General features: G+C 51.1%; 1 long non-coding RNA gene across 1 annotated transcript; it reads right to left on the minus strand.

Annotated features, from left to right (window-relative positions):
* Window positions 1–990: 990 nt before the first annotated feature.
* On the minus strand, window positions 991–19,747 carry LOC309645770. The gene is made up of 4 exons (XR_014255043.1): window positions 17,283–19,747; window positions 9,397–15,889; window positions 5,242–5,321; window positions 991–5,080 (listed from the first exon to the last, which is right to left on the minus strand). It is a non-coding gene; the product is annotated as an uncharacterized lncRNA (long non-coding RNA).
* Window positions 19,748–21,804: the final 2,057 nt, after the last annotated feature.

The following is a 21,804-nucleotide window of genomic DNA, read 5'->3' on the forward strand; positions in this document are numbered from 1 at the left end:
AGTCAAAAGGTACAAACTTCCAGTAATAAGATAAATAAGTGCCAGGGATGTGATGTACAACATGATAAAGATAATGAACACGGCTGTACGTTATACATGAAAGTTAAGAGAGCAAATCTAAGAGTTCTCATCACAAGGGAAAAACGTTTTTTATCTATTTCTTTAGTGTTGTGTCTATACGAGATGATGGATGTTCAGTAAATGTACTGCGATAATCATTTCATGATGTATGTAAGTCAAATCATTATGCTGTACACCTGCAGCTTATACAGTGCTGTATGTCAATTATACCTCATGGAGTACAATCTATAAAAATATTGAATCACTTTGTTGTACACCTGAAACTAATATGATGTTGTAAATCAACTATACTTCCATTTTCTTAAAAGGGACATGAAAAAAAATAGAATGATGTTAGTAGATTTTTTAAATAGCTTGGAAGAGTGTGTACCATTAATAAACTTCAGACACACACACAATAATAAGTTGTCTTAATGGATGGATAGAGGGGGAGGGATGGATGGACAGATGCCTGATAGAGCAAATCTAGCAAAATATTAACTTTTGTGCATCTAGTCGATGATGTAAAAGTGTTCACTGTATAATTCTTTTGAATTTTAAGTTTGAAATTTTTCTTAATAAAATGTCAGGGGAGGGGCTTCCCTGGTGGTGCAGTGGTTGAGAGTCTGCCTGCCAATGCAGGAGACACGGGTTCGAGCCCTGGTCTGGGAAGATCCCACATGCCACGGGGCAGCTGGGCCCGTGAGCCACAACTACTGAGCCTGCACGTCTGGAGCCTGTGCTCCGCAACAAGAGAGGCCGCGACAGTGAGAGGCCTGTGCACTGCGATGAAGAGTGGCCCCCGCTTGCCGCAACTAGAGAAAGCCCTCGCACAGAAACGAAGACCCAACACGGCCAAAAATAAATAAATAAATAAATAAATAAATAAATAAATAAAGGAGTTCCTTAAAAAAAAAAAAATGTCAGGGGAAATATATGAATATATTACCTGAAAATAATATTAAATATTTAAAACCTGGAAAAATTATATCTCAATAAAACTGGAAGATAAAAATATATACAAAAAAAAGATAATGGAGGGTGACAGATGTCCCTCTGAGCCCTACCATGGTCAAGTTCACATGGTATTCACTGTGGGACCTTAGGTGGCAGGGCTTGGTCAGACCAAGGCAGCCTATCAGTGACACAATGGAGAGCCTTGTTCTAAGAGAAAGCAGCTAGGAGAAGAGCAGGCATTGGGTAAACCTGATGTCTCCATCTCTCCCAGTCTCTCAGGGCTCTCCTGGGAGGAGGAAGCAGATGCACTGTGGTGGCTCAGAGAGAACTAGGACCAAGTGGGGCTGCCAAAGGAGGGAGATCTGTATTCAGTATTAACTTCCCGCGAGGCAAATTTTGAAGGTAGTAAACTCATGGTCATGGGGATGTGGGAGCAGACACTGAATGGCCAGTGTCGGGCTTATCTTGAAGACCTTAGGATGTGAATATCATTTTGTTTCATAGTCCAGGATTCTGTAAATCTAAGACTCCACATTGCTAACTATTATTTGACTCCATTACTACATGATCTTAGGAGTTTTTTAACTCATTGGCTCAAAAATGTCAAGATTTTATTATTGCCTGACTCCAGAATCTGAGAAACTTAGAATTATAAAACTACCTATGAGACACAGTGATTTGTGTGGATTTCTTTGAAAAATGTGTGGGGCACATGCTTTGCACTAGGTACTCTTTTGGGCACTTTACATATATTATCTTATTTAATCCTCACAATGTACCTGTAAGTTATGTACATTTATGATTCCTATTTTTCAGATGAGGAAACTGAGGTACAGAGAGGTTAAGCGCCTTACCCAGGACCACACAAGTAGTATATAGTGGTTCTATGATCGAAACCTAGAGTCCGTATTCCTGACCACTGCTCTAGGCTGCCTCCCTGTGTTATAAAAGGGACACACCCAGGAGGATGGAGGGGCCATGGCCCAGCCCAGGGCTGAGTTATGAGTCCTCCAGAGATTCCTGCTCAGCCAGACTCCACCGGCCCCTGTGAGTCCCAGTTCTTGGGCTCCGGGAGCCGTGGCTTTCCCTTCCCCTTCCCACCTTTCCAGGGAGTGCTCCCGCTCCCTCCACGATCTCAGGTCCTGAATTCCCCAGGCAAAGCCAGCCACATTCTTCGGGCTGGGGTCCAAGTTTACTTAAGAAGAGGAAAATGTTATTATGGAAATTACAACAGCTTTACGAAACAGAGCGTCGCTGTATCAATCCAGGACCACAAGAATGCTCATCAACTTAATAGCTTCCTGTTGGGAGCCTTTCAAGCTATGCCTGAAGCTGGCAGGCATCAGGGCACAGGAGTGAGGCCAAGCAACTGGGTGACACTGCACCCACCCCTGCCCTCGGGATGAGTGGCGGACCCCATGCAGGGGGGCCCACAGGGGACCCCTCCCTGCTCCCTCATGCCTGCAACCCTGAACACGACTGCATCTCGGGTTTCCCGTTCTCAAAGGTGGAGCTATGGTGGCGACGGCGACGGCGGCGGCGTGTGTGTGTGTGTGTGTGTGTGTGTGTGTGTGTGTGTGTGTGTGTGTGTCTCCAGGAAGCAAGCAGGGAGGAGAAGGCTGGGGCTCCTCCTTCCGCCCACCCCATTCCACACCCACAGCCTAACTCAAGTTGTGATCCTCAGACCTTCTCCCCAGACCCAATGCGGAGGGTCTGGATCTCGGTCCCCGATAAAGACAGGGCTTTAAGAAAGGGACTGCTTTCTTTAACTCCAAAGCCTAAGGAGAAAGAAAGCCAGGCCTTAACTCTTTTTATCTTTTTTTTTTTTTTTTTTTAAGAAAGAAGAAAAGAAAACCATTAAAGTGAAATTCCTGGGGCTGAGAGCAGCCAGGAGTCTGGCACGTGTCTCCTCCTGGGTAATTATGTGGCATTTAGCACCTCTCTTCCCAGCACTTGTAATTAGCAGGGAAATTAAGATGCTGTCATCCTACCTCCCAGTTTCTCTCTGCTATGCCCAGAGGCCCAGGGAGAGGCCCAGAAGGGGGAGGGGGTCAGTGCGGTGAGAATTGAGACTAGACCTCGGGGAGAGCTGAGAAGGGACATTTGACGGGAGAGCAGTGGTGGGTCCTCTGGGGAGCACTTCCTGCCACCTACAGCCACAGCCATCTCTCCTGTCTCTGAATTCCTGGAGCATGTGCAAGCTGGACTCCGCCCCCTCCCATGGGTTGCTGTCCTGGCTCTGATGAACTGGCTGGGTTCCAGTGGGGTCTTATTGCATTCACCAAAATCTTCACAGAGGCTCTTTGGTGCCCACCTCTGTGCTGGACCCTGAGGACAGGGATGAGTCAGATCCGCCCGGAACTGTAGATGCTCCTCAGGGAAAGGATAAGGCGTCTCGTTGGGGAGGAGGGTACAAGCATAATACAAGGTTGAAAGTGACAAGAGCTGAGGGAGGCAGGACCAGCTCTTTAACTTGGAGGAGGCTAGTGCAAATGTGAATTGTTGAAATTCTGAATAATTTCAGACAGCAACAGCAGAAGATTAAACCAAGCATGTGGCTCTTCTAAGTGTGGGCTCTTCTAAGGGACTCCACGAGCTGCACACTCATGAGGCCAGCCCTGGGTGGAGGGCAGTGTGGGTCTTGCCAATTAAAGAAGAATTCTTAGAGGGTGCAGTATTTGAATTGGTCTGGATCAAGAAGTAAGCTTTGTTTAACAGGAAAATGTCCTTTGTCTATCTGGTCAGTTTTCTCGTCCTCCAAGACCACAGTCGATGCCCCCTCCTCCAGGAAGCCTTCCCTACTAACTCCAGGCTGGGTTAGGACTCTCTAGGTTCTCACAGCTCCACTCCTCCACCCCCTCCAACCCTGTGCTTCCCTACACACCTCACCTATTTCACTCCATTACAGATGGCCTGTTTATGCATCTGCCTCTCCCACTAGCCCACATGCTCCCTAAGGACAGGTCTATGCCTTATTCCTGTCTGCATTCTTAGTGCCCCTGGATAAGGTAGGTGTTCAACGGTGATTGATGAATGAATGAATGAACACCCCCAGAGGGAGCAACTTGGGAGAAGACCTTCTTTGATTACGCCTAGGGAACACGAGGGTGAATCTTTACCATAAGGCCAAAAAGTTAAATCGGGATTGGATCAGAAAGGCCCTAATTGGCAAGCCTAGGGAAGGGTTTGAGCTTTACCAGATGGATCTGGCTGCTCTAGAGCAGATAGGTGGGAGTGGAAGAAGGGGGTGGGAGGGAAGGAGCAGTAAACCAGGCAGGGAGAGTAGTCAGAAAGCTGTAACTGTGATCCAAGCCAAAGGTCAGGGTGGCCTGGACCAGATAACAGCCATGGGAATGGAGAGAGGGGAAGAGCTGGATGTGAGCTTTGAAGCCCCAGTCACCCTGGTGGCAGCAACACTGGGTCACCAGCCAGCTATTCCAATTATTCATAGAAATCAATCTCATTCCATGGAGACTCAGATAAAACTCGTGCACAGTAATGGATGGGGAGCTTAGAGCGAGGAGATAAGAGGAGGCCCAGGGTGTGGGGTGATCAGGTGGGGCTCTGCAAGAGGGGAGGAATGGTGAGAGGTTATCAAAACAGCCCTCAAATAGCAAAGGCTCAGAGCCGGTCTGCCCAGCTGTGACTGCGGAGGGACACAGGCTCACCTCCAGGCCTGAGAGACCCAGACCTAGTGTTCCTTGGCCATTAGTCCGAGCAGCAGGGGACATTGGATCAGGCTTGCTACCCTGAGATTATATTGGAGGTCTGGTGCCTTCTATTAGGAGATCGGGGGCAAGGGGCAGGGATGTGGAACAGGCCGGGTACCCCTTGGGGCCCCTTTCAGTCTTGGCTTTCCGGGATCCTGAGTCCATGAATCACTACAGTGGCATTTTGTCTGTAGGATCAGGAGAAGGATGGTCTGTTCTCCAGCACTAGGCAGGCACTGTGGGAGACGGAGTGATGTAGGCTACTCACTCCAAGCTGGGCCACAAAGCCTGTGTCCCCATCAGCCTCAGTCCTTCCTCGCGTGCTGGAAAGGGATTGCCGAGCCTCCCTCCCCCTGAAATGGGAGGGAGAATGTGGGTGTGAGAGAGGTTTGCCCAGGGGGAGAAAAGGAGAGTGAGAGACATTGGCGCTTTCCAGAGCAGGGAGGGCCCAGGAGGACCAGTGATCAGAGGGTGAAGTAGAGAGAAACGCCAAAAATAAATAACTGATACTTACATATCACCTGCCACTGTGCCAGGCACGGTCCTGGGTGCTTCGTCTGAGTTAACCAGTGTCACCCTCACAACCCTCGTTTTCTGGAAGAGGAAACCAAGGCACTGAGTTGAAGAAAACTCTCCCAGAGTTCCCAAAGTTCACACAGCTGGAGAGGGTGGAGCTGGGCATTGGGACCCAGGCGGTGCGGCTAGCTTTTTGTCTCTGCTATGTAGTGATCGTCTGTTTGCAAAGAGCTCACTGTGTTCAGGCATGGGTTTCACTTGGCCCCTGGGAGGGGTTATCACCCCCATTTTACAGATGAAGAAGCTGTGGCACAAAGAAGCAGTCTGCTCACAGCCCCGTTTCAGGGCAGTGGCCAAGCTGGGATGTGACCCCACAGCTCCCTTGGGTCTTGCACACTCACTCTAGGCTCTACGGGGCAGGGGCTGTGCTGAATGGACCCTAAGAAAGCAAGCGATGGGGCATCTCCAGGGGAGAGCAGAACCTGAAGGGCCCCCCACCATCTTCAGACAGCTTTTCCTCACAGCTGTGGGTGGAAGCAGCCGGAGGTTGGCCCAAGAGGCCCCATCTGCCGACACTCAGGCCCGGGAGGAGATAGCACTTGTTATCTCTGTGGAGAGTTCAAGAGTTTATTCCCACCCAGGGCAGTGGGGAGCCTGGTGCCCATTCTTGGAGGGTGTGCAGTGACAGGACAGATGGGGGGCACTTCCTCCCCATCCCCTCCAACACTCACTCCCTTCCACACCCCACCATCCCCAGAGGTCAGCCGGAAACATCTCGGACAGAGCCTTGGACACAGGCACTGGCTCTGGTAGAAGTCACGGTCGGAGCCCAGGGCTGGTACCGAGCAGTCAGGGGTGGCTGGCGGGGCGGGGGGGGGGAAAGGGCAGAGCTCTGGGGTCAGGCGCTCGGGGACACTGGCTCCACCACCTTCTCACTGTGTGACCTCACGCAGAGTGCTTCCGCTCTGAGCCTCAGTTTCCTCCCGTGAAAGCTAAATTAGCATTTCTGTCTTAGAGAGTTCTCATCAGGGTTAAAACAGGGAAGATCCCGTATTTCGGGCACCTGGCTCACAGCCCGGCCGATAGCTGGGGCTCTAAAATGACCCTTGCTTTCCCGTTTGCACAACATGATCTTGACTCCAGTCACTGAAGCAAAGTCAGCCCTAGACAGAGCGGATGAGCTCAGCCCGCTCCTCTGGGCTCCCCTCGCCCTGCAGAAGGTGGAGCACACGCTGAGCGCAGCATTCAGGGCCTCCAGGGCCTGGTGGCTTCCTGTCTCCAGGCCTCACTTCCTGCCTCCAGCCCCCCAGGTGACTCATTCTCCCAGAACAAAGCAGGCCCTATCTTCATAACCCCGTGCAGCCTTCAAGGCCCAGGTCATCTGCCACCTCCTCTCTGAAGCTGCCCCCAGATCCCTGAGGGAGAATGAATTGCTCACTCCACTTGGCTCCCACAGCTCTGAACTTATTCTGCTTCGTGCTATGGGTACAGCTCCGGGTATCTTCTTCCCCAGCACACCGTGAGCTCCTGCAGGAGAGCACTGGGGATCCCCATCTTCTTCTAAAATGCCTGCCATTGGGCTTCCCTGTTGGCGCAGTGGTTGAGAGTCGGCCTGCTAATGCAGGGGACACGGGTTCGAGCCCTGGTCTGGGAAGATCCCACATGCCGCGGGGCAGCTGGGCCCCTGAGCCACAACTACTGAGCCTGCGCGTCTGGAGCCTGTGCTCCGCAACAAGAGAGGCCACGATAGTGAGAGGCCCGCGCACCACGATGAAGAGTGGCTCCCGCTTGCCGCAGCTAGAGAAAGCCCTCGCACAGAAACGAAGACCTAACACAGCCAAAAATAAATAAATAAATAAATAAATAAAATTTTTAAAAATAAATAAATAAATAATAAATAAATAAACAAATAAAAAATAAATAAATAAAATGCCTGCCATCAAATTTGTGCTCAGAAAATCTTATTTAATTGATTAGTTAACTAATTAAAGAGATTATCCTAGAATAGGAGCATCTCAGAGCTGGCAGAGCCTTTAGTCCCAGTGCCTCATTCTCTAGTTGAAGAGACCTGGGCGTGGAGCAGTTTGGGGTACGGGGAGGGAAGGACAGGCCCAGGCCCCACAGTGAGGTAGATAACAGCAGAGGAGGCATTAGAAGGCCTCCCTCCTCAGCAGAATCACATGCAAGGTGGTTAGTTCCGTTTCACAGTTGGATAGACAAAGACCTATAAGTGGCTCTCCATTGCCCGCTGGGAAAAGTTCAAGTTTGTCACTGTGACCCTCTAAGTCCCTTTGTGATGTGGTCCCAGTCAGCCTCTCAGCCCTCACTTCTGCTTGAGGGCCTGACCTGCTGTTCTCTCTGCCTGGAACACCTGCCCCTCTGCCTAGCCAAATTCTACAATCCTTCAGGTATCCACTTAGATGTCACTTCCTCGGAAAAGGCTCCCTTGTCCCCCGTGTCCTCTCTTCTTTGGCCCCCTGTGATCCCACCTGTCATACGAGGCTGTGACTGTTTACATGCCTCTCACCTAATCAGAGACTCTTAATCTTGTACCCCTAGTGCCCAGTCCAAAAGGAATACATGTGAGTGAATAAATGAATGAATGAATGAATGAATGAAGCATAAGGACTGGATCTCTGGACCACAGGCAGCCATACTACTGATCCCAAGTTAACTCCAGAGCCTGTGCAGGGGGAAGGGCGCTGAGTTGGGAGGGGGTGGAGGGCAGGGTGTGTTGTAGGACACCCCAGCAGGGGCAGAGCTGAGAGTGTTGGCAGTGAAGGGAGTTATGGTCCCCAGAACCCAGGAAACAATATCCAGGATTGACTTGAGCCCTCCCTTCAGTTTTGGTGGGTTTTTTGGTTCAGTGACCTTCGTTATTTCAGGCAAACCTTTCAATCACTGGGGAAGCATTTGGGAGGAAGAAAACCCTTGGAAAAAAATCATCAGCCCCGCAGCCTGAGTGAGCCTTCACTGCCCCCGGCAGCCTGCCCTCTGGCCGGCCGGGTGGCGTCTGCTCTGGAAGGCTGGCGGGAAGAGCATCTGGACGCTGTCGGATAGAGAAGGGGAGGCCAGCCCAAGAAAGGAACTGCGTGTGCAAAGGCTTGGAGGCCGGGGAGCATGACTGTTCAGGTAACAGTGAAGACTCTGGGGAGAGAAAGAGCTGAGCCCCGGGGGTGAGCAGGGAGTTTATGATAAAAGACCTGGAAGGAACGCCAGGCTGAGAACCTCGGGCTTCCCGTGAATCCAGCACCTTTGCCACATGTTCACTGTGCTCCTCCCACCCAGCCCCCACCTCAGAGACCTTACAGCCTGGTGGGGGAGAGGAGAAAGCAGGAGACACTCAGGATCCAGTGTGGGAAGGGATGTGACAGCAGGGAACCCAGAGGGGCCTCTAACCCAACCTCCTGGGGAAGTGGTAACTTAGCTGAAAATTGCACAACAAATAAGACCTCTTTTTATTCCCTTCTCTATCTTTCCCTCCCCTCTCTCCCTCCCTCCCTTCCTTCCTTCCTCTCTCTCTCTCTTCCTTCCTTCTTTCCTCCCTCTCTCTCCCTTTCATCCTTTTTTTTCCTTCTCCCTTTCTTTCTTTTTCCCCTTTGTCTGTTCATTCTTTGTTTCATTCAATTGTGAGATAAATCATCACGAAAGAACTACTATGGAGCGCCCACTCCGCTAGGGCTAGGCCGGGCTACAGGAGGTGAAGCTATCAGATGTGGCCCTGCCTACATGAAGGTCATGGTCTGCTGGGGAGACAGACATAATAGAAATGGTCACACCATGTATACATGCACACACAAAAAAACCCCACAAACCATTAAGGGCTATTAAACAAAGAAGTACTTAGTGCCATGAGAAAACATGAGGCCTGAGATCCGCAGGAAGAACAGGAGTCGGCTAGGCAGAGAATGTGAAGCAGAGCATACACATGAAGGAAGAAGAGAGTACACATAAAGGTTCAGAAGTGGGAGGCGCATCACATGTTCAAGAAAACAAAAAACAAATTGAAGGCCACGGAGGCTGGCCGCAGTGAGCATGAGGGGGCGTTGCCCAGGATGATCCTGGAGAGGCAGGGCATTGGTCACGGCACGGTCCAGTCCCAGAAACAGAACTGCTAGCAGTAAGAGCAAGGGATTCATTACAGGGAGCTGACCTTCTGCAGCTGTAACAGGTGGTGTAACTGTCTATCTGAGCCTGTTGTCTTTGTGTCTGATGCTGGGGCCTGAAGTCACCAGGGCAGAGAATCGAAGAGGAAAGAAGTGAAGATGGAATCCTGAAGGTCTCAGGGCCTCCAAAACTCCTCCTTGGGTTATGCCGGTGGCCTGCAGGAGAAGCGGGGCCCTTCGTCGTGGAGCTGAACACTCCCCTGGGCCCAAGAAGAAGAAGCCAAAGGACGGTGTGGCAGGAGATGGAGGAACTGCAGGCTAGCCCTGCCCCATGCCGCGTGAGCGGCTGCACCAGTCACTGCCTGGAACCCTGCACTTCGAGTGTAAAAGAATATGACTGCCGTTCAGCTTCCTCCTTCCAAATCTCCCACAAATCCTCTCTGTGCCCCTTGCACACCTGGGATATGCAGTGAAGGGAATTCTGGGAAATGTAGTTCCAGCAGAGCTAACTTGACTTGCTACAAATCCAACACAGGTAGGCAGGGGCCAGATCATGCTGAGCCCTGTCATCTTTGGATGGTATTTTAAGAGAAGTGGGAAGTGCTACTTGATTTTAAGCAGAGCAGTGGAGGATGACATATTCCATTTTATGTTTTAAAAGGTCCCGTTGGCTGCTGTATGAAGAATGGCTTAGAGAGAAGCAAGACAGAAGTAGGGATTCCAGATAGAAGGTTCCTGAAGGGATCCCAGCAAGAGAACACAGGGGTCTAGATTCGGGGGTGGGGGCCTCGGCAGCAGAGTTGGAAAGAAGCAGGTAAATCAGAATGACTTGAGCGTGAGGGTAAGAGAAAGGGAAGATGGTGACCAGGGATGATTCCCACATGGCTGGTGGAAGCATTTACAGCGCTGGGAAGCATTAGAAGAGGCGGAGGTTGGTAGATGGGAGGCTGATGGAAGACCAAGCTTGGGCCGTCATGTAGGATTTGGAGTCTGAAGATCAGGATAGCATTCTGACCATGAGATGTATTTGAGAATAAATAGCATATATAGGTGGCATTCTTGGAGGTGGATGAGGCCCACTGAGGGAGAGGGTACTGAGAGAGGAGAGAGGAACCCTGGCACTCCCACAGGATTTGAAGGCAAGATCCGAGTTTCATTTTAGAAAGATCTTTCTGACTGTAATGTGTACAGCTATGTGCAGGGTGATGCCAGAGACAAGAGAGACCAGATCCTGGTGACCAGCTGCAACTCAGGTAACTAAAACATCAGGTTTCTCTGCTTTAGGCTATGATTATATTGACGAAGTGAGGTGAAGTTATTCAGCTCCTGATGATCCAGAGTTCTGATTTCCTATTATGTCACGATGGGTGGTGAGTGGATAAGACCCATTTCCAAAGCTGCACAAATAAAGCCCATACAATTCCATATTAGTTCCTTTATTATTACTGTGTTAGTGGATGTGATACTTGAATTGCTTAAAGGATACAGTGGATTTGGAAAATGAAATGATTCAGAATTCATGGGAGTTCATGGGAACCAAGGTTCTGTTGATTCCACCTCTTCAGTCTCACAAATTATCTCCAGTCCTATTTCTATTACTGTAGCCCATCCATCATCATCCCACATCTGGTTCAAAGAACCAGTCTCCCAACTCATCTCCAGGTTCCTCTCCCTCCTGTGCATCTTCCACACAGCATCACTGACATCTTCTCTAATTACGTATGCAACCATGTCACTCCAGCTAAAAGGCCTCCCTGGCTCCCACTGCCTCCAGGATAATGTTCAGCCTCCTCCACTTTCATGGCTCTGACCCTGCCTGATCCTGGCCCTCTCTTGCCAGCCTCAGTTCCTTCTCATGCCCTATACTCCCCTCCCCAACTCCTACCCCTTGCCCTTCACCAGTCATTCACATGTAAGAAACAGCCACTGCAAGGCCCAGAATGAAACTTGCTCTCTCCCTACGATGGGCTTTTGCAGGCATTGCTCCTTCTCCCTGGAACAGGCCAGTTTCCTCCTTACATTCCCTTAGTCTAGCAAATTCCTGCTTAGACTTCAGAATTTTTGTCTGGACCTACCACATCTGGGTACCAGCCCCCTCAGTCCCACCATGATCCCATAGCCCTTTGTGAGCTCCGGTCAGAGAACGGACTGCCTCGTATCATAACCCTTGTCTCTTTTGCTTCCTTCCTTCCTTTTCTCTTTCTTCCTTCCTTCCTTTTCTCTTCCTTTCTTTCTTTCCGTCTATCTATCTTTCTTTTCTTTTTCTCAGTTTCCAAAGTCTTTACCGGCAAGTATTTTAGGAAGGAAAGATTAATCCTACTGTTTCCAAGTCCATGGAATGCAGAGCCGTGCCCAGGGACACATCAAGCGGTGCTGAAGGAGACTGCTGCTTTGCTTCACTGTTATTCACAGATCCAGTCAATAGCACAAGACTTGTAGTCACCAATTCTTCGGGCTTAAAACCGCAGCTTGATTTCTTTTTCAGCACTTTTTTACTGAATCACTGCTATGAATGATGTTCTTTCCAACTTGAACGCAACAGTCCCTTCGTACTGTGCTCGACTTAGATTCCGCTGGATAGGTCTCCCCAGGCATCACTCGCCCTATCTTTATCACATTCAGCCCCTCCAGACCATGGCCACAACCGGCCCTGAGTTCATGCATTTCTCCAGCTCGGGGAAGAGAGGGTTGTCTTTCAGGTCAATGTTGTGCTGCTTTAGATGTTCCTCAGAGGCCTGAAGGAACTTCTGGCCACAAGGCAGAATCCCTTCTGCTTGAAGCACTTGATGATCTCGCCTCACCTGACCAAGCTGCCTGTGCTCTGGCTTGATGGCAAATTGGCTGGGGTCCCAGAAGCTGGCAGAGGCGGGTGGTGTGTGTGCTACGGGGCCAGAGCCGAAGGCCATTTCTTTCTTATTTGCTGCTGTACCTCAGTGCCCAGAACAGAACCTGGCATGTGGGAGTTGATTTTCTTTCAAATGTTACTAATAATTAAGAAGATCTTTGAGAACTTAGATAGGAAAATTTTTGGAATATTTGGACCAATCTCAATGAGAGTCAGAAAGAGCCATACTTTCCCATATCCTCCCATGGAGCCTGCATTGCAAGAGGAAGACAGACAGGAGTGGCCTCCATGATCCCAGCCCCATCCCAAGAGAAAAGCTGACCCCAGCAGCACAGAGATGCAGAGAGATGCTCCCCATCCCCCCTTCCCGGTGCAGAGGCCACCGTGCTGTGTCTCTGCACAGAGGTCAGAAGGCTGGCTGGGCCCACTCCATGCAGAACACCAAGGTCCAGCTTCACTTTCTCCACAGACCAGAGGAGGGTCTAAGGGGCCCCTTCCCCCTCTGTGGCAGCCAGACAGAGCCCCAACTGGGCCCAGAGCCAGAGCGATAAGAAGACGCAGTCACTCTCAATTTCCCACAAACTTGACGCTCAGTTCCTGTTGCAGAAAAAACACATCACCTTCTACTCTTGAGATACCAGGAAATTACAGTGTCTCAGAGCAGCAGGGCCCCAGGGAAGCACCCAGTCCCCATTAGAGAATTTGCATTGTGCAAATGGGGAAACTGAGGCCCACTGATGGAGGGGGATTTGAGCAGGCCCACCCTGAGAGTCAGTAAAAGAGCTGGGGCCATAAACCTGGGTCGCCTGCTTCCCAGCTTCATATCCTTACATATGATGAATGTAATAAAAGCTGGAGCAGTGCTGATAGTTATTAGTGCTAGAGTTGCCCCTCCGATTAGATGAATCAACAAGTGTCCTGCTGTAATATCCAACCCCCAAGTTGAATAAATACCTGAGGATTTACATCTGCACCCCAGAGGAGCTTCTGCAGCTTCACTGTGCTGGTTCACCTCCCATGGCAGGGAGCTCGGCAGTCTAGATAGCTCTCAGCTTTAGAAAGGGCTTCTCTGCCCTGAGTCCAAACCTGCCTAGTGGTCCTCTGGGGGACTCACAGGGCCTGGGAGATTCATGTGGAAGGAAAAAAAGAGAATATTGTATTCTTTGGAATTTCTGGCACTGGGGAAAGCAGACTGGCAGTCCTCCTACCTGCAGGAAAAGCTGTGGGTTGGGGGAGGAAGGGGATGGAGATACCCCCTGAACTACATTTCTCTGAAGGCTGGGGAGGGGGCCAAGGTCAGGGAGTTCAACGGGGCAACTTGTAAAAGTTGGCAAAACCAGTGGTCCCTCCTCTGTGACACCCTCAAATCTTCAGTAAAGTGATGGCACAATTCCCAGGGCGATTACATTTTTGTAGAAAAAGGAGAAGTGCAAAACAGCATGTGAGTCTAGTGGTTTGACACGACATGGAAGAGGTTGCCCTCTCATGAGCAGGGGCAGAGAAGCGCGACAAACAACTGTGGAACAGCTGAGCAGTCTGAGGTTCACAGCAAGTTTTCACCGAATCTCCCAGGAGCATGGAAGTGCCACGTGGCTTGGGGTAACATACAAAGATGTGCCGGTCGTTCTTTATTCCTTCATTTGACAGGGATTTACTGAATGCTGATTATGTACATTAGGCACTGGGGATGCTGCTATTAACAGACCAGACGTGGTATCTTGGATGCTCTGCCCTGTATTTTTAGCTAATAGCTCTTACGTGGGTGTCCCACCTCCCCAAAGAGTTTGCAAGTCTCTCAGGGGCTGGAGCTCCTACAGGCCTCCTCCCCATCACACAGCCTTCGCGAGTCTCTGGCCATCAGCTTAGGAATTCACTGGAAGGTACAATTTCATGAGCCACATTCACCGATCAGTCATTTAATCAGTTAAACAAACACAACAATGGCCCGATTCTCATGTGCGCTCAACCCCTGGAACTGAATCAGGCAGACCCAGAGGGGCTCAACTCTCGAGGTCATCAAGTCTATTCTTCTGCCTCCAAACCAAGCTGAAACCGATGCTAGTACAGAGTGAGAACAAAAGTCAGGGAGGCAGAGAGGTGGGTGTGAGCTGGATTCTGCCACTAGCCCACTGTGTGCTTAGCAATAATGGGAATGTCCATTGGTAGCAATTTGGAAACACTCTCTCATTTGATCCTCTCAACAACCTGTGAGTTAGGCAAGTCAGGTTCTATTATCCCTATTTTATGGAGAAGGACCCTGAGGCTTGGAGAAGTCAAGTGGCTTCCCGAGGTCACAGAGCTGGTGAGTGGTGGCATCAGGGTTTGAGGCCAGGTCCGTCTGGTCCCAGAGGCCTCCTTCTCCCCTGCGTATACTGGGCCCCTGGGGCACATCCTCCAGATGCCGCTGTTTTGTCTCCCACTGACAGGAGCACCAGAGCTGAGCTGATTCATGAACTGATGGTTCCAGCCTCCCTGCATCCCCTGCTTGATGGATCTGCTGGCTCTGCCACCCCCAGCACCACTGGCCAGTGACCAAGGAGAGCACAAGAAGGCGGGATGGGAGTTGGGGGGTGGGCAAGGGAGACAGAGCAGAAGCAGACGGGAGAGACTCAGAGCATCTATCACCAGGGCCAGTTCCCCCTGGGATCTCAGCTGCCGTCTGACCTGCCTGAGTTCCCATGCAGAAGTCGGGCGCCTGACAACCTGTCAGTCACTCCCCCGGGTGAGCTCCTTCCCAGGCTCCCGTGGCCTCGGGGCCTGCTGCGACCCAAGCAAATGGGCTGAGCAGAGCCGGGCTCTGATGGGGAAGAGAAGCAGCCACTCGGACGCCAACAACAGAGGGACCCACGTCTGAGGAGTTGGCCAGATCTCCTTCCTGCTTTGGGGGCTGATTCTCGGAGCCCTTTGTCCTACCCTCAATTCCTTAAGCTCCTTAGCAAGGCCTTGCTGAGGTTTACTGGGTTGATGAGGTGTGAATTCTTTTTTTATAAATTTATTTATTTATTTATTTTTGGCTGTGTTGGGTCTTCGTTTCTGTGCGAGGGCTTTCTCCAGTTGTGGCGAGCGGGGGCCACTCTTCATCGCGGTGCGCGGGCCTCTCACTGTCGCGGCTTCTCGTTGCAGAGCACAGGCTCCAGACACGCAGGCTCAGTAGTTGTGGCGCACGGGCTTAGTTGCTCCGCGGCATGTGGGATCTTCCCAGACCAGGGCTCGAACCTGTGTCCCCTGCATCGGCAGGCAGCCTCTCAACCACTGTGCCACCAGGGAAGCCCCAAGGTGTGACTTCTTATCAGGCGTGTCTCCGCCCTTGGCCTTCACCCTCACCTTGGTGTGAGTCAGGAACTCTCGTCCTTGCCTCCTGGGTCGGCCTGCTTGGCTGGACATGTATGGCCACCACACATCCTATCCTGTTCCATCCTGCCAGCCCCAGAGCACCTGGGACCAGGAAGAAAGGAGGGGAGAAGGGACCCGGGCCAACGGTGTGAGGTCATGTTGCCAGGGTGGAATCCAGAGAGGAGAGTGACTGTTCCAATCACGGACTCTGTCCGATGGAAGTGGGGAGACAGTCGTGATGTGCTTCTGACCTGGTTCCATCTCAACCAATGTGCATTGATGACTGCTCTGTGCCAGATGGATGCTGGGCCCCTCGTCACAGACGGGATCAGATACGGTCCAGCTCCTGAAGGGTTTCTAGACTGTGGGGACAACAGCTCAGTCAACAAATCATTAAAAGCCAGTGATAACTCCTCTGAAAGGCCCTGAGGGAGCCCAGGGTAGAAAGAAGACCTCAGGAAGAGGCAAGTTAGCTTTGTGGAAAGAGCTTGGACCCTGGACTCAGGGCTGAATTCAGATGACATCTTGTCATTGTACCTGACTTCTCTAAGTCCCAGCGATTTATCTGTAAACTGAGGCAATAATATTACCCATCTCACGGCATTGTTCCAAGCATTGGATGGTAAAGTATTTAGTACAACACCTTGTGGGAAGCCAGGTGAAAGCCTGGATGGCTTCATGGAGGAGGCAGTGCTTAAAGGATGAAGGGCAGCAGGAGGGCATCTGACCACTCAGGAAAGTCTGAGGAGACTTTAGGATCAGCCCAGCAGCACCTCTTCTGAGAAGGCAGCTTTGTTCCTACTTGCTGTGTGGCATTGCCCTTGTCTGTTTGTCTCTGCCTCAAGGCTGTTAGTTGTTCAAGAGCTAAGGCCTGCCTCACCCACCATGGCATCTACAGTGCCTGCTGCCAATGGTATTCAGTGAATGCATATCAGAATAATAATGAATGACTCTGCAGAGTGAGAAAACAGGAGAAAAGGAATAGAGAAGAAACGGAAGGGAACTAACATTTTTAGCCCCCCACTATGTGTCAGACATTAGGCTGGTTACTCATGTGTATGACCAGGCTTAGTTCTCCCAAAAGACTGCTGTGTGTTTTATTCTCTCCGTTTTACAGACAACGAAATGAAGTCTCATAGAGGCCCAGGGACCCGACAGAGATCAGGCAGCTGGAATTGAGCAGCCCAGGATTCCGAGTCCCATTCACGGGTCTGCAGACCCCTTTTCATCCTTCTGGGCTACTTCCAAGTGGCCTAAGGATATTTGGCCAGAGCCTCAGGATCCAGAGGGCAGCCCCTCCCGACCCATCGTCTAACCCCATCCCAGCTGTGCAAACAGCCTCCAGCTGGAAGGTTCCAAGGAGGGCTGGGGAGAGGGTCTGGCAGGTCTGACAGGTCATCGTGAGCTGGGCTTTCCTGAGAAAGCCAAGGTGGCCTAGAATGCATCCTTCTGCAGGCTCGGGGGAGGGCTGACTCCAGGTCCTGTGATCTCAGCCTGCAGGCAGACTCGAAAAATAACTCCACCCACCTCCCTGCTCCAAGTGCATTGAGGACCCTCCCTGGTCAGCTCTGCACAGACTGGACTCTGGGCAAATCCCCAGGTCTTGCAACAAGCCCCAGGTGTACGTGACATCAGAGGTCACACGCCTCCCACTTCGCCGGAGCCACGAGACAGACAGAAGCTGGGAACCCTGCGGGCTTGCTCCCCGGCCCACTGCACCTTTCTCTCTAGCCTCTCTCTGCCCCACAGTCTTACCTTTCTCCTTAGCTTCATCTCCCACTTTCCTCCCTCCAGGGCCCGTGCAAGAGCCGATGTTGTCGTCCTCAGGGCCCTGTCACCAGTTCCGCAGCAATCCTAGGCAGGCAGCGAGATCTCCCTGCAAAGAGCACAGGCAGGACACCCACCATCTGACACCCATAGTCAGAACTTCCAGCCTGACATTGCTGAGCTCTCATTTCCTTAATTGAGTGATTTTGTTTTCGAAGGACCAGATAATCCACTTCTTGAAGGCAACAGGCATGAAGATTGATTGTTTCACACTAAGACAAACACACACACCCAGCAGTGGGAGGCACACGCGCGCCCCATCCACCCTTGGCTCTCAGACAAGCCTACGCAGTCTTGCACATACCACCCAGAGAGTGGGGATCCACCCTGCCCAAGGGCTGACACAGCAGAAAGGGAAGCATAACCTCGCCAGGGGATCCGCGCCACCTCTCCCCTGAGGCTGCTCACAAATGCTCCCCTTTGAGACAAGGCCCGTGAGTCAGGGAAGCAGTGTCTGTGGGGGGACTTCCCACCTCAAGAAAACACACCCCATCCCTTCTATGGGTGGAGTACAAGGAAGCAGCCGGGCCAAGACAGGCCCTGGAATTCACAAAAATTTTGTCAACCACTCCTGAGACATTGAATGCTCACCTACTACGTGCTGGACCCTTGGGATGGAGGATGGAGTGGCAAAGGAACCAAAGAGTTTGGAATCAGAAAACACTGGCCTTGTCACTTCATTACTAACGTCAGACTACAATTCAACAAATGTTTCTTGCATACCAGTTGTGTGGGGGGGCCATGTTCACATGAGTTATCTCATTTAGCTCAATTCTCTATGCTCTAAGTGTAAAATCTGGGACCTAGAGAATGGGTCACTTGTTCAAGGTGCACAACCACTGCCTCTACTTGCTCATATGTAAAATGGGTTCATAGCTGTATCCACCTCACTGGAGCATTGTGAGGATAAATGAGTTAATTTATGTAATTTTCTTAGAACTGTTCCTGGCACAAAGTAAGTAATTAATAAATGTTACTAATAGCTGAAGCCCTTGCCATAAATTCTGTTCAAAGGAGCAGCAGAAACTGAATTCAAGTAACTCAAACCTTCTTCTCCCTCTACCATACCAAGCTTCTTTTGCATTGTGTTGGTTTGTAAAGATCTCCAACCAACAGCTACTGGGCATCAACTGTACATAGGGGCAGCTCCAGGTCTGGGGTTCAAAGCCCCCTGGAAAGGGGCCTGCTCTCCCTCCCTCACCCATCTCCCTCTTCTGCCTTGAGCAAAGGCTCTCCTCAGTCCCACTGAACAATAACCACTTCTCCAGCAAGCTGACCCTGTTCTCCTGCTTCCAGGACTTTGTGCAGAACTAAGACTTTCGATCTTGTTTCCTTAGGCTCTGGAGTTGCAGGAGTTGTACCAGGGGTCCTTCTGCTGAGGGAAAGCTTAAGATCCAGTGATATAAGAAAGATCAGCTGGCTTTCAAGTCACAGCTATGGCACCACATCCCAGCTCTGCCACTTTGGTTGTGCGACCTTGAATGAGTTACTTAACCTCCCTGAACACAAGTGTTCTTATCTGAAAAGTGTGTGTGTAATAATCTTCTGGATTGTATTAAATGAAAGACTGTAGAGAGAGTAGTCCTCCCATCAAGTTGTCAATTCACACACAAACTGCATGGAGAGGTACAGTTTTCTCAATTTTTAATTTTTTTCCATAAGCTTTTCATGAACTTTTAAGGCCACTGTATCTTAACCATCCTGAAATCCACTTTAAGAAGGCATAAACTTCAACCAAGATATTTGCTCATTTTGAATTTCATCTCAAAGTGGTTCATGGCATCTCAGATCCCAGGGGAGTGACCCCTGAACTTCACTGAGAATTCTGCTCAGTCCTGTCTTCAGCATGTAGCCGCAACCCCCTCCATTTTTCAAGGCCCATCTCCAAGTCGAATTACAACTGTGGTGTCATCGTCTGCGTATTGTGAGCTCCTTGGGGACAGAGGCTGGGTCTGATTCATCACATGGAGTCTAAGGAAGCATTCAATAAATCTTTGAATGGACCAACATCCACTGCAGCCATCCATCCTCCAGCCATCCAGTCATCCACTCTTCAAGTGTGAGGTTAAGGACTCTGCCTAATGCAGGGAATTCTACGTTCAAATTGGAGGCTTTCATCCTCTGATTTCTTTGTCCTCTAGCATTCTTTCCCATCCTGGGATCCTTCCAGCCAGGTCTGTCACTCTCACTGGGATCCTCTGCCTTCCTAGTGCAGCCTCTACCATTCCTAGCCAAGCAGGTCCTCACACCTTCATGCAGGTGGAAGTTGGGGCTGGCACCTCAGAAGGAACAATGTCTCATGGCCCACAGCTGGAGGTCTTTAAGGACATCTGGATGTACCATCAGTTGCTCTGTCAGCCTTTCAAGCCCCAGGGTGCCAAATCTGAGCCTAGGCAGATAAGAAAGCTAGATTTTCATGTGCACATTTGGTGTGGGGTTGGGGGCAGGGGAGGCTGGGGGAGGGCCGGATCTCACTTAGCCCAGAAAGCCCTCCTTATCTACAAGTCCTTTGAAGTGGGGGAGCTCTCAGAGACTAGCAGCCAGAGGGGAGCCTTTGCTCCACACCCAAGTCCCCAACCATCCCTCAGCTGGAGAGACTGGGCCCAGTCCGGGTGTGATTCTGGGATCTCAGCACTCACAAATCATTCGTTCACTCAGCAAGCACGTCTGACCCTAGCAAGTGCCGGGCTCCATGCTGAAGGCTAAGGAGGCTGAGATGAATCTGACCCACATGCTTATTTGCAACCACAAATGCTCTCAAATTATGCCCCGCCCGAGAAGGGATGCAGGCATGGAACTCCAGTGCGCTGGAGTGCTTACAATCCTAGGTCCTGGTCTGGAATGTGGTGCCTATATCTGATGCTTAAACACCCTCTACAACATGGGAGCAAGTGACAAGGTCTCAAGCCCTTGCTCGTATATCTCCCAAGGTGGCGGAAACCATTTCCCTCTCTTTCCTCTTCCCCACCCTGCCGCCAGAGTCCTCCCTTAGAACACCAGAGCCTCTGGCTAACAGACCGTGCTGCCTCCCCCGGAGCTGAATCCTGCCCTTGTGCTTCTCCCGCTGGTCCTGACTCTGACCTCTGGGGCTGCCAGAACCTGTCTGGCTGCACCTGTCCCAGGACAGCCCTGGAGAGAATTGGAGGCAGCATCAGGTTCCCACAGCTCAGTTCCTAAAGATTGTTTTGCTACAGGAAGGCCACTGGAGCAACAATGAGCAAGGGGCATGTGACAACTGTGGGCTGGAGCCCAGGAACACGCCAAGTGAGAGAGGATTCACCTCAGGCAGGCTAGAGCCAGGCTGGGACAAACCAGAGGGCCACTGGAAGGGAGAAGCCAGGGGAGTCGTGCTGGGCTTTGGGAGAGGAGAGGCTGCCTTAGCGGACTGACCAGAGGGAGCGCCCCAGCTAATGAGGGAGCCTTAATCCCTCCCTCGGACTAACAGGGGAGAGAAGACCAGTGAAAATGAGAAAAGAGAAAACAGGAGCAGATTTCCAGCTCCCAGCCGCTTCCTCCTTCCAGCCAGATGTGCTCCCCTCGCTTAGCTCCTCCCTCCTAAAGCATCCATTCTCAGGCTGCTAAAGTCCCTGCTTTAGCAGCTGGAGGACAAGCGTGGAGCCTCGTTCATCTCTGTCCCACCCCAGCCCCACCCATCCCTGTGCCTCGCCCAGGACCTGCATGTGGCAAAGTCTTGGTAAACATGCACTGAATAAAACATTGCACTGATTTGTGCTGGTTGTAGCTGGTGCAGAAGCTGTATATCTAAGGAGTAGGAGTCAGCCAACTTTAGGGTCCAGAGACCCAGGTCTTACCCTTGGCTCTGCCATGCGCTCTTTTGCTCAAGGGGGACCCTGAGCAGATCTTTTTTCTTTCATGGGACTCAGTGTCTCCATCTAGGAGGACCACACAAGACAACTCCGAGACCCACTAAGCCTAAAATGCCCCATGGTAGTTCAGGACGCCCCCTCCACATTTATTTGACGCAGCCTATGTCCTCTCTCAGGGACACCTGAGAAGACCGCATCTCCTTTCTCCCAGGGCACTTCCATGCCCCCACCAGACTATTTCTGAACCCTGGGAACCAAAGGAGGAATGTGTCCAGCTGTGAGCTTGGCCAAATCAAGCCAAGTCACCTTTGCTATTTAAAACCTCTGCCTGTGCAGAAGCAGTCTGTTGAGGCTGGGAGAAGAAGCAAATCCCTGCTCATTTAGGAGTCCACTTTGTGGTGACTCTAAATTCCCCAGGATTAAGAGATCTCCAACACCAGCTTCCCACTGTCCTTTCCTCTAATGCTCCCCTGAGGCCACTTGGCTGATTGGAATGTTCAGCTCACCCCCTCCGTGGCCAGGCAGGATAAGCGCCCTCACTGGGGACACTCTGCTGGCTGTAGTGTTTCCCAGAACTAATCCATGCTGACAATCCCTGGACCTGGCATTTCCAAGGGGTCGAG

The sequence above is a fragment of the Balaenoptera physalus genome (assembly GCF_965194825.1).
Source record: "Balaenoptera physalus genome assembly, chromosome: 1".
NCBI classification, from domain to species: domain Eukaryota; kingdom Metazoa; phylum Chordata; class Mammalia; order Artiodactyla; family Balaenopteridae; genus Balaenoptera; species Balaenoptera physalus.